Below are 12,690 nucleotides of genomic sequence, written 5' to 3' on the forward strand. Positions count from 1 at the left end.
TGACATTATGTCCGGGTTCCCATAGGGTTGTAATTATTCCTCAGTGAAATCCTCAGTGTTCATTTATTTTTTTACACTGTCACTGAGGGTTTTATGGTGCATTGGAGTCCTCGGTAGCTCTAAACCGTGTTGGAACGATGGGTTTGTAGGTCAGCACTGTTGCAATCTCTTCAAGTCAATCAGGGTGAAGCAGAAACTTCCATAAAATTATTCAAATGTAAAACTGTAGCTTTTCATATTCAATGACAGTGGCATTTAACATTTTCTATTGTCTCAGCCATTTCACAGATAAATAATTGTAGAAAACAATGTTTCAGAATGGTTTTACAGTACTAGTTTTTTAGTTACATTTCTTACCCAGTGTTGTACAAGATGGTCAAACAATGTAAGATGGACTGTCTAAATTCTAAATCTATTGGGATTACCTTTCAGATTTTCAAAACTTTAGTAAAACATGTGAAATGGGTAATGGGCAATAACTTCATACAGGGTGCTTAAACAAAAAGCTACAGTATATATATACAGTAGAGGAAAGTGCAATACACTTATCTAAGGTGGGGCAGGTGTAGAGAGCTTACACAATAATTGTCAGAGAAGCTAAAGATTTCCAGAATTCCGACTGCTATTTCTACAATCAACATATGAAATTATTTAAATAATGGTTACAAACTTCTGAATGTTTCACAGTTAATGTCCAAAAATCCTATTTATGATTATAAGTCCATGTACTCACATATAATATAAAATCAAAAAGAGTGGTCACATTAGGGAAACTAAGCTAACATTCCAATACATTTCCGAATTTTAACTTTGAAACATTCATAATCATTGGTAATTAAATAACCTGAAATGTCCAAGAAAATGTTCTTGTACAAGAAAATGTTATTATACAAAATATCTGGCTGATGAGAATGACTTATAACCAATTTGATAATGCAATCCAAAGAATACGTTTTTACTGGTAGAAAACTATCTACATTGTTTACTCTCAAATATCATTGTAATTTTGCCTACTATATAAAAATAACTAGCCAATGTGTACATGATGATGATTGTGAGAATGTTGCCCCTTATTGCCTAGAAATGTCAGGCAATTCCCAATTGCATCATAGCATTTAGCTCTCTAAACCTAGCGCTCAATCTATTACATTATAATTCAAGCAGAGATGAGCTGTATTCATATTGTGAACAAGATTTAAAAACAGATCAACCATTGCAGTGATCAGATACAATTGGAAAAAATATGTTATAAGCTAATGGATGCTGTGAGGATAAGTACTTTATAAGAATTAGACTGTTTAAAATATAATAATGAAATGTATTTAAGTTTACCAAGATGCACTGGAATACATGGCCCCGGCAGGCCATGTATTTAAAGTTTACTATGTTTTATGAATATTCATGTTTTTATATGCATAGTTTATGTAATTATTCTTAATGCCGCTTTTGTGAGCTTCTTTAAAAAATACTTTTGTTTAGCATATTTGTATTTCAGTGGCTCTAATGTGGTTTTGGTAGTGTAGAGAAATATAAATCAAACGGAAAGGGAAGTACTTTTATTGAAATAACCAGTGAACTGGAAGACAGCACTTTGGCAGTCTTGTGATGCCCAAAGAAGAGTAGAGCCCGACCGATGCCAGATTTGTGGGGTCTGATTTAGGAGAGTCCTAGACCAGTGGGTTCTCAAACTGTGGGTCGGGACCCCTGGGCGGGTCCCCACATGATTTTTATTTAGTTTTTTGTATTATTTAATACATACAAAAAATAAAGAAAAAAATAAAGCATAATTTAAAAGACCATTACGGCATCAAATGTAATCAACAAATGATACTATAAAAACTGATCAAACATTGGCCAAATTGTAAAAGAATATAAGAAAGAGGCAAAAATTGTGAAAGCTTGATCTACAAGTAGATAGGGTGGGGGTAGTTAGGGTGGGGGGTTCCCAGTTAAAATATGTATAAAGTCGCGGCCTGAAAAAGTTGAGAACGACTGTCCTACCTATATAATTACTGATGTTTTGACTGATATTTTGTCAAAAATTGCAACGTTTTTGTACTCGGGCTCTACCAAAGAGTTACCGTTTCAGACACAAGGAGCTACAATGTAGAATCATCAGTGTTAGTTCAACTTTGAAAGTGAACAAATGTTACCAAATAGACATGCAAGGCTCCATTTGGTTCCATTTATCAACACTACTTTACTGTGTAGACTGAACAACATTGTGATGCTCAGAGGAAAGTAAGACGATAAGCTAGAGTGAATATATTATAGTTATTATGAATAAGTACATTGGCATGAAAAGAAAAAAAAAGATTATAACCACCCTCTCGCTGCACATGGGAAATAATAAAGATTAAGCAAACTGTGCAATCTTTGTGATACAATGCCTAGCACAGTTACTTAAAAGAATCACGATAGTGAACTAAAACCATTGCAGCAATTCTTTTAGGACCCCTCCCCCCAAAACAATACTATTTTTGGCCGTGCAGAATATTCAGACTGACTAAACAACAATCAGCATTTTGTCAAGCACGGAAGTATTATCTGCCAATTGATATCACGATCACGGTACAGTATTCAGCAAAAAATAAACTATATTTTTCAATCAGTATTGTGCAACTTGAGCAAAGAGTCCAGATTTGGTTGCAACTCAAAGCTGTAGAATGTATCACAGATTTCCCTGTATAATATATTCTGACAAAAACAACAGCTTGTCTGTTACATTTTGTAAAGCAACATGGGATCTAACTGCAAGTGCATTGTATGAACTTGTATAGTTAAATACAAAAGTCAATTCATATAGAAAATAAATAAATATACAGATTGTAATTCTGATGTGCTCCTTGTGTGCCTTGTGCATTGTAATAAGGTATTGACAAGTTATAAATTATATAATGGTGCTTAAACAGATATCAAATCATAATTACTGTCCAGATTCCATCTGGACTGATTTCACAATCCAAACATTAGATGTGGACTCTGGTTTTATAGATTAAGCTGGCTGACCTGAAATTCTGAGCACTAATTTGTAACAACAGATGTTCTATATGAGGACCAGCGAATGCGTGTAAATCTGGCAATGTATAACTGCTTTATACTTTGTGATTTTTTATACAATATGCTTTTTGATATCTGCTGTATTCACTGTGACTGAATGGCACAGGAGGGGTGTTTGTGTCGCTTGCCTGCTATACAGTATGTGTATCTATGTGTTCTTTCTTTATTATGTCAAATGCCTTGTTATTATCTGCATTTTTTTTATTGTCAGTCAGACTGTGTACAGTATGCATATGAGCTGCATAAAAATGCAATTCTATGACTCAGTATGTATCTTTGATAGTGGATCAAAATTCAAAACAGTATAGGACAGAATGGCCTTGTAATTATTTTTAAATACAGTTTAATATGAGTTTCTCGTGTTGCTTAGTTGGCTTAAATGTTCTGCCCGATCATGCAGATTTGAATAAAGCTTTTTAATCTGTCTTACTGTTGTGTCTGTTTTGAAAGAATTTAAGTTCTCAAATCTGAACATCTGAACACAAACGCATTCAGAACTCTCATGCACACATTCTGACCCAGTTTTCCACTTTGGTGCTTTGTACTAATTCAGGGAGATTGAAAGCAAAATAATGGAGACATTCCTGCAGTTCAAATCACCAAAGTAGACACAAATAATAGCTCTCTCAGCATTATTCTGTCATCCTTAAAAGCCCGGTTTCTAAACTGCACAAAGTCTAACCCTAAAAAATGCTCTCCACTATTACTGCAAAGTGCTTCCTGCCTGCAGTCCTGTAGGAGATACATGAGTGATGGCTCAGTAAAACTGCCTGGTACCTAGGAAACAATTACCATGACAACCACGCTCCCTTCCTATGACAAAGAAGGTAAACGAGAATGAACACAGTCTGCAGGATTATGGATTTGCTAATGTATGTTTGTCATTTGCTGCATTTGAAGGGTGAATTCACCCCAAAAAAAGCAGTGTATAAACTCTAAACCTTGCAAAGTTGTGACTGAGACGTAATGAGAAGTAATAGTTTGTATTTGATTTTCCTTGTGACATCAACCTCAGAACACTTTCAGTTCATACTGAAACCCGAACATACTGGTAAATAGTACTGTATATTCTCCCTCTTATGTCTGTCCCTGCATGTACTGTATGCAAACAACATGCAAGTTCAAGATTCGAACCCCATCGTCTCCCACGTGGGAATTATGACATAATATGACTTTTCTTGTAGCCACCGTGCTCTGACTTCTTCTGGTGTGCTATCCAGATCAACATCAATAAGAAATAAAGGTACTGTGGCAAGAGTGCATTTTAACAATTTTTATTTTCTACATCACAAATAAATGACAGACGTTTCGGCTATCCAGCCTTCATCAGTGTCAAGTCGAAACGTCTGTCATTTATTTGTGATGTATAAAATTAAAAAATAGTTCAAATTCACTCCTGCCACTGCATGTGTCCCAGTACCTTTATTCTCAATAAAAACATATTAGCCAGCACTCCGAAGTCCGAAGAATAATGGTGCTTTTACATTTTCGCCACGTATAATGTAATGTAGACCAGCTCTGTCAATTATAAAGGGACCTGTGAAACCACAGAAATCACTCCGTCGATAGCGGCCTAATCATCTAACAATGCATGCATAACACAGTCCCCATACCCCTTTTGGACAGAGGGCTCTGATACAGTACATGAATACAAAATACAAGCAAAAGGTTTAAAACAGACCTTAACTTAAATATAAACAATATTCCCATTGACCAAGTAAAGGAGACTAAACGTTTAGGAATTTCCTTCAATAACACTTTATCATGTTGATAGCACTGTGAGTAAAATGGGAAGGGCTGTCTCAGTCACTAAGGTCTGCCACCAGATGTCATTAAACAGGTCTTAAATGCTTTAGTTCTGTCACAGCTTGATTATTGTTTTGTCATTTGGTCTAGTGCCTCAATGACAGATATAAAGAAATGACAAATTGTTCAAAATAAAGCAGCACGTTGTGCATTACATTTTTCCTACAGAACTAATGTAAAATATATGCATGACAGATTAAGATGGCTGACTGTTAGTCAAAGGTCCACTTACTGTTTAGTAAATTTCATCTGAAACATAAAAGTCAGATTGCAGCATTATGAAGAGAAATAATCAAATCCCCAACATAATATAAATTATAATGCCCCATGCATGGCAGAAGGACATATCATGCATTATTATCCTGTTACAGAACAGTACACTGCATCTAATATATCATGAGCTTACTTTCTGTTTTTCTGTTTTTCTTTTTGCATCCCTCCATCATCCCCTTCTCCTAATCACTCTCATCTACTTTAGAAAAAAACCCAAAAGCTCAGCGAGGGCATTTCGGCACAACTTTTGGTCCACCCATCAGGGGTCTATTTCTCCCCCAATGTGAAGTCTACCAAGTCATCTTTTGCTTTTGCCTTTATTAAGTCTTGCAATAAATACATATGGAGTATCTTGAACATGGACAACTGGTGGGCAGTTCTCCTCTAAACACTGCAGAGGGCAGAGCAAACCATGCTGTGCTATGGGCTTTCTAGTAGAATGGAGCTCTCTAGTGCCCTCTGTCTGTGTTTGTGTCTGTGCGTCTGTGCGTGTGAGTGTGTGAGTGTGTGAGTGTGTGAGTGTGTGTGTGTGTGTGTGTGTGTGTGTGTGTGTGCGTGCGTGCGTGTGCGCATATAGGGGTCAGAAGGTTGATGGAGTCAGTCTCTACAATGTAAGATACAAATATACAAATTAAATCATTTTATTCACATTTGTACACCCTTGGGGTTACAAATGTATGAATAAATTAACTTAATTAAGATTTTACTGTGCATGTTTTGACAACAACCATATTTTAAGTGGCAGAAATACGCATCTCAAAATGTATTTCACCTGAGGTGCTTATCAATGTTTGTGGAAAAATAAATACAAGTCACAGTGTTACTCTCTCACAGTCCAGGAGTTACAGTACATATCTGAATGGACCACAGCTTGCATGTTTAAACCTGAAGCTTGACATTTTTATTTTGACTTTTATCTTTTAACTCACTTTGTTTAAGCTGATTAATCTCAAAACCTTGTAAACTTGTTCAGCAAGTCTTCTTTTAAACGTTTCTATAGTGGCACACCCTCATCTCAGATGAGATGCTATATAACTTAATTTATTATTATCAATTTATCATGGTGTCAGGGCATTTGTAATTGCACAGCCATTGTTAGAAAGTTAAACTGTCGTTGCATTAATAATAAATAATACCATACATTAAATTTAAGTCCAGTTTGCCCTAACATTTAGACATATCATTTACCATAATTATGTATTTCTGTACAGCATATAGTTTATATGTATTTTCTATTTGTTTAAATTATCATCCAAGTAAAAATAATCTTTCCAAGTCTCCGACAGTATAGTATCTGGCTTTCAATAAATGGTGCATTTATATAGGGCTTTTATCCAAAGCACTTTACATAGATTGTGCATTACATTCACCCATTCACACATACATTCATACACCGATGGCGGAGGAAACCCAAGGCACCAACCTGCATATCGGGCGAAATTAGAGGCTCTTGCTCAAGGACTCTTTGACACTAACTCTGGGGGAGCCCGGGATCGAACTGGGAACCTCGCGGTTCCCATCCGGCCGCTCTGCCAGCCACTCTACCCCTGAGCCACTGCCGCCCCAGTCAGTAAAGGTTATCGTCTCTCATGCAGTAGTTGCGTAACCGCAATCAAACTGATGAGGTCAGTGAATTCTCATTTAAGCCCATGATGGATGGCTTTCCCTGTAAAATTGTCGTGACTTTTTTCGCTCATTGTAGTACTACCAGTACATTGCAGTACTACCAGTCTCATTGTAGTACTACCAGTCTCATTGCAGTACTACCAGTCTCATTGTAGTACTACCAGTCTCATTGCAGTACTACCAGTCTCATTGTAGTACTACCAGTCTCATTTCATTGTAGTACTACCAGTCTCATTGTAGTACTACCAGTCTCATTGTAGTACTACCAGTCTCATTGTAGTACTACCAGTCTCATTGCAGTACTACCAGTCTCATTGTAGTACTACCAGTCTCATTGCAGTACTACCAGTCTTATTGTAGTACTACCAGTCTCATTGTAGTACTACTACCAGTCTCATTGTAGTACTACCAGTCTCATTGCAGTACTACCAGTCTCATTGTAGTACTACCAGTCTCATTGTAGTACTACCAGTCTCATTGTAGTACTACCAGTCTCATTGTAGTACTACCAGTCAAAGGGTGATCATGTCAGACAGGCTGTGAATATTATGTCCAGTGACCAGTGACTCAAAGCATTAGGGAAGAGACACATGGCTTGAGATGATGAACTGTCTCATTACCTATAACCTCCATGTCTGCCTTTTTTTCCACATGACACTGTTCCACACTGAAAACAGCAGCTCTACAAGCTCTCAGCACATCAAGTCTACGACGTGCTGTGAGCTTGTAGAGTGGTTGTTTTCAGTGTGCGGCACTGCCATTATGACAAATATAAACCAGGCTGTAGGGTGCACACATGGGATGGGAGTGAGGTCATCAGTACGTTCCTGAGTTGTGCTAGCCACTCACAAGGAGAGTTGCCTGTGTGTCATTTGTCATATTTCCCTTCAGGCAAAGAGCTGTTGACTGGGTGGAGAGATAAAGTGTAATGCATCATCACCAGAAACAAAAGAAGAAAAACAGGTTGTCAGTCACTCTCTGATGTACAGACTCAGACTGGAAACTTAGAACAGGAGGTAAAATGTGTTTTGTGACCGAACAATGTGCTGGTATAAACTGTAATCCTATTAATATAATTAGTTTTGTATTACATAAATATTGATTTTTGATCAATTGCAATTGTACTTCAGGGCAGACAGAATAATACAGTGTAAGAGGGTGTATGTATATCAGCAGGCAGAATGCAGTTGTGAGTGCAGTCGTCATTTTTAGGGTCAGTCATGAGTGAGCGATGCCTGTAGCAGGTTGTTGTGCTATGGGGTCACTGCTGCATTAGTTTGTACCAAGCACTGTGTTTTGGTTCTTTCAGATGACTGCACCCAAGCTAGAATCTAGCACGCTTACATAAGTGCTGTGAGGTACAGAGACAAATGTGACTCCATAGTGGAATGAGGATGACATTTGGAGCCAGAATATTGGGAGTCAGTCAAGACAATGTTTTAGATTTCTGAGGTGATTGACACAAAGGGTGTGTCACGGATAATTATTACTAGCACATTCAATTCTATTTCATATTCATATTAGCCGGGGGGCCACAGGCCCAAAATCTCAAGGAATAGAGTTTAACCTGTGATGTCAGTACTTTTTTGTGTTTTTTCTATATTCATTTGGTCATTAGGGTCCACAGAATGAGAGGCCTGCTCTGCCGGAAACAGTTATGGCCATTTTTGTATACCACACCATAGACAACCTATGAAGGCAACATTTTCCAAATTTCATTATGATTTAAGTAGCATGTGACATGTCAAACTAGAGGTTTTCATGATTCTGAATCCATTCCAAGCATGAGTTTTACATGAAAAACACTCCTTTGGCTAAAAACAGCCATAGCCACTTGCCCAAATGTGCCCAAATGTGCTGCTGACCTCATCACATTTTTGCTGACCTCATCACATTTGTGATGACGGCTAAGGCCGTTTTTATCCCAAGGAGTGTTTTTTGTGCAAAACCAATGCTTGGAATGGATTCAAAATCATGGAAACCCCCTAGTCACATGCTACTGAAATTTGGAAAATGTTGCCTTATGTTAGCCTATATATGTCTATGGTGTGGTATACAAAAATGTCCATAACTGTTTTTCGCTATGTTTCCGGCAGAGCAGGCCTCTACTTATTCTGTGGACCCTAATGACCAAATGAATAGAAAAAACACAAATAAAAAGTATGGCATGACATCACAGGTCCTCTCAAATTTTGGGCCTGTGGCTCCCCGGCTATATACATGAACTACATGTATTCATGTATTCCAGGAGGGGTTCCAGCACCATGGAGAGCGACCATGAGTGTTTCAGGACCAAGGGCAGCGGCCATGAAGGAATGTCTTCACACACAGGTTATGGAAGGGTTCCAGTAACACGGAGAGCAACCAGGGGATTCAGCACCAAGGGCAGCGGTCATGAAGGAATGTCTTCACATACAGGTTAAGGAAGGGTTCCAGTACCATGGAGAGTGACCAGGAGTGTTTCAGGACCAAGGGCAGCGGCCATGTCTCCATGAAGTAATGTCTTCACACACAGGTTAAGGAAGGGTTCCAGCACCATGGAGAGCAACCAGGGGTGTTTCAGCACCAAGGGCAGCGGCCATTGTGAAAGCTGATTTTGTTCCAAATTCTTGATGATTGTATGCGGACATGGTGTATGATATGAAAGTCTAGATCATTGAGGAGCATATTGTTATTGGAGCCACATATTTCATTGTTACTATTGATACAGTCATCCATTTATTTAAAAGCACCCTAAGATGTAACTGTGTGGGCGTGTTGGTTAGAAATTCATATGTGAGGAAGAGGAAGATGGATTAAGAGGAACCGACTGGAATCAGTTTCCGTGGTCCACATGAAACATACCCAAAATCATAAAACAAGACTATTGAGTGTAGCAGCCCCTGGATGCTGTGGTGATCCTTATCATAACAGACCAGACAGAGACTTGCTGACATTGCCATCCCTTGAGAGTCCTCTGCTCTTACTAGTGGGGTTTTAAAAAGGGAAAAGGGGAAAATAAAATAAAATACAAAAGTTGTCATAACTGGCCTGGGGGTGGCGCTAGAGGAAATACCATGGGGGTCACCTAAAACATTTCATCATCTGGGGTGCATGAATACACTAATCTATAACATGTCACAGGTTATAGATTAGCTGTCATACCAAGACACCCCAAACTCAATGCATTGGAACTGGAAGTATACCAAACTTGACAACATGACACACAATGACAGCAGTATAACGTTATCTCAACCCATTTTGACCTGAGATCAGATTCTAAAAATGTCTTCTACATCCTGACAGTTTTCTGAAAAAGCTATGTTTCTATGTCAGTTGTTCTTCGATTTTTCAAAAATAGCAGACCTACAAGCTCGTAGCGCGCCACTCGTTGGCGCGCTATGAGCTTGTAGATCTGCTATTTTTCAATAGCTAAAGCATAACATAATGCTAACACCAAAAGGGGTTCCCGCCCAAAATGGGTTAAGGTTCATGAGCTCATCTCACAATCATGACACATGTGTCATGATTGTGTCACGGCAGTCTTGTGGACACGCCTTTAAAAAATAAATTGTTATACCCTTGCATTGTGGCCAATTGGGTCGCTTAAACATAACCATTGTTTATTTATTGTTGTATCTCTTGTTTCTAATGAAGGCTGCATGCTTTGTTCTATATATATAATCTTCCAATTACAAAACAGTTGCCAGTCTTATTCATATTAATCACAGTAGTATGATTGTCTGACAGTTCTATAGCTGCCTCTGCACAGATTATTCGAAGGTGCCTTTATGGCAATCCTCTATTAGACTCATTGACCCAGTGATGTACAGTAGGCCTATCTTGCTCAAGGCGTTGTGGTATAGTTGATGCCAGCTGTTGTGACCGACTTACAGTAAGCTTAATTTATACTCAAAGATGAGTGTTGCTCAGCGAAAACATATTTTCAAGCTAGTGACACTGTGTCGCATTCTTAAGAGTATAAATACACTTCAGGGCCTTTCTTTTCGCCAGAAGTCTGTTTGGACATCAGTTCCATCTATCTCTCTAGCACTGGCATTGATGTAGCACAGTATGTCTGGGGATTGTGTACCCCATATGATCCCCATTACATGACTGAAGTATTTGTATAGGCTATTCTGTTATGATGTTATAATCCCAACGTCCACTCTATTACTGTCACAAGGCTGCAGATTTTTTGGTCATTATAACAACTGTTTTCTTTTCATTGTCTTTATTTTTCTTTGTGCTGAAACAAGCCACACAAATGTATTTATTTAACCTGCATTTATTTAATCCACAGGATGTTGTATAATTTAAAACATGTAATGTTACATGTAAATGCTGCATCTAGAAGGGATTCAAGCAAATCTCCTTTCACCAGTATGATGCATGGAGGGTGTTTGAGGAGATCTTTCACCAGTATGATGCATGGAGGGTGTTTGATAGGAGATCTTTCAGTTCAGAGTTATCTATAACATTTCCCTCTCTCCTTGTTATCATTATATGCTTGTTTGTTTGTTTTGTTTATTTCAGATAAGGAAGCTGCACAGTTTAATTTTGTTTTGGTTATACAATAATGGAGTTTAACCTTCAAAGTAAGGCTACATGGGAAAACTGAGAAATACATTGCATAATGCATAACTGTGCCTCTATGGTGTTGAACACTTCTTAACCGCTTTTGTACTGTTTTGTTGCCCCAGGTTATTGGGTATTTAAGCTCAACTTTATTGTAATGGTAATATGATTTTTTTACTATTCAAATTTTAGGATGAAAGGCCTTTTATTCTCTTGAAACATTTGGCCATAGTTGAAAATTAAAGTAGGATTGTGCTAAAAAACTAAAAAATATAAAAAATAAGATGATATTGGCTTTACTAAATAAATAAATAAGCCTAATCAATGAATCAATTAACATTCATAAATTCATATAATTATGAATTAATTCATGTATTAATGTATTTATTTAATTTGTTTCTTTGTTAATGTATTAATTCATTCAGGAAGCTAGCCTATAACTCAAATGTACTCATTTCCTTCAAGGAATATTGAGTTATTTGAGATAGCCTCGCTTAGCCTACATATAACCAACATGTAGGCTAATGATATGCAGCAGCGCCTTCATCAATGGGCTATAAGGCTACAAAAAACGAAATGAGACGTCTGCGTTATTGCAGCACGGTAGGTTATCTCCTTCTCAGATACGATGATTCGAGTTGACAGTGTGAGGTCTAGCAGTGACACTGATCACTGTGTTGGGAAGGTTGTGATTGTCAGTGCAATGCCTGCAGTCTGCTTCTGGTAGTCAGTCTGCTGTGTATTTACCCAAATGGTTGCCATGCGTGTGGGTTGCGCCCACTCGCCCAATGCGCTGCAGTCAGAGTCGCTACAGGCAATAACATGCGACTCCAGTTCAGACAAAGGAAGACAAATAAGTCCCCAGTCTATCAAACGACTGCACATGTTTGATGCGCTGGTGACACAATTAGGGTAACGTGTTTTAGACATGGCTGTGTGGTGTGCATAGTGCAACACCAAGAGAGCAGTATTCTTCAAATGCATATACAGACAGACAAAGCAATTAGGCTATAGTCAACGTTTGATAATTATAGCTAGGCTACCTGTCCTATACAGCAGTGTCCATTACACTGATTAGTCATGCAGGGTCCCACGAGTGTATGAATGACAAAATAATATTAACAATATGCCTAATAATAATATGCCTAATAATAATAGGCCTACTAATAATAATAATAAATGAGAGCGTTTTGGTTGTTTCGCCATTCAATGTCTGGGGTGTGTATACTGCCCGTCTATGCTGGTAATGGAGGAGAGGAGAGGAGAGGAGAGGAGAGGAGAGGGGAGAGACGGGTGGGGAGGGGAGCTTCTGGCTGCGCCAGTGTAGGAGACTGTGTGTACGCGCCAGGGTGGGAGACGCAGCTCGAG

This window comes from Electrona antarctica (assembly GCF_951216825.1).
Source record: "Electrona antarctica genome assembly, chromosome: 8".
Taxonomy (NCBI): Eukaryota; Metazoa; Chordata; class Actinopteri; order Myctophiformes; family Myctophidae; genus Electrona; species Electrona antarctica.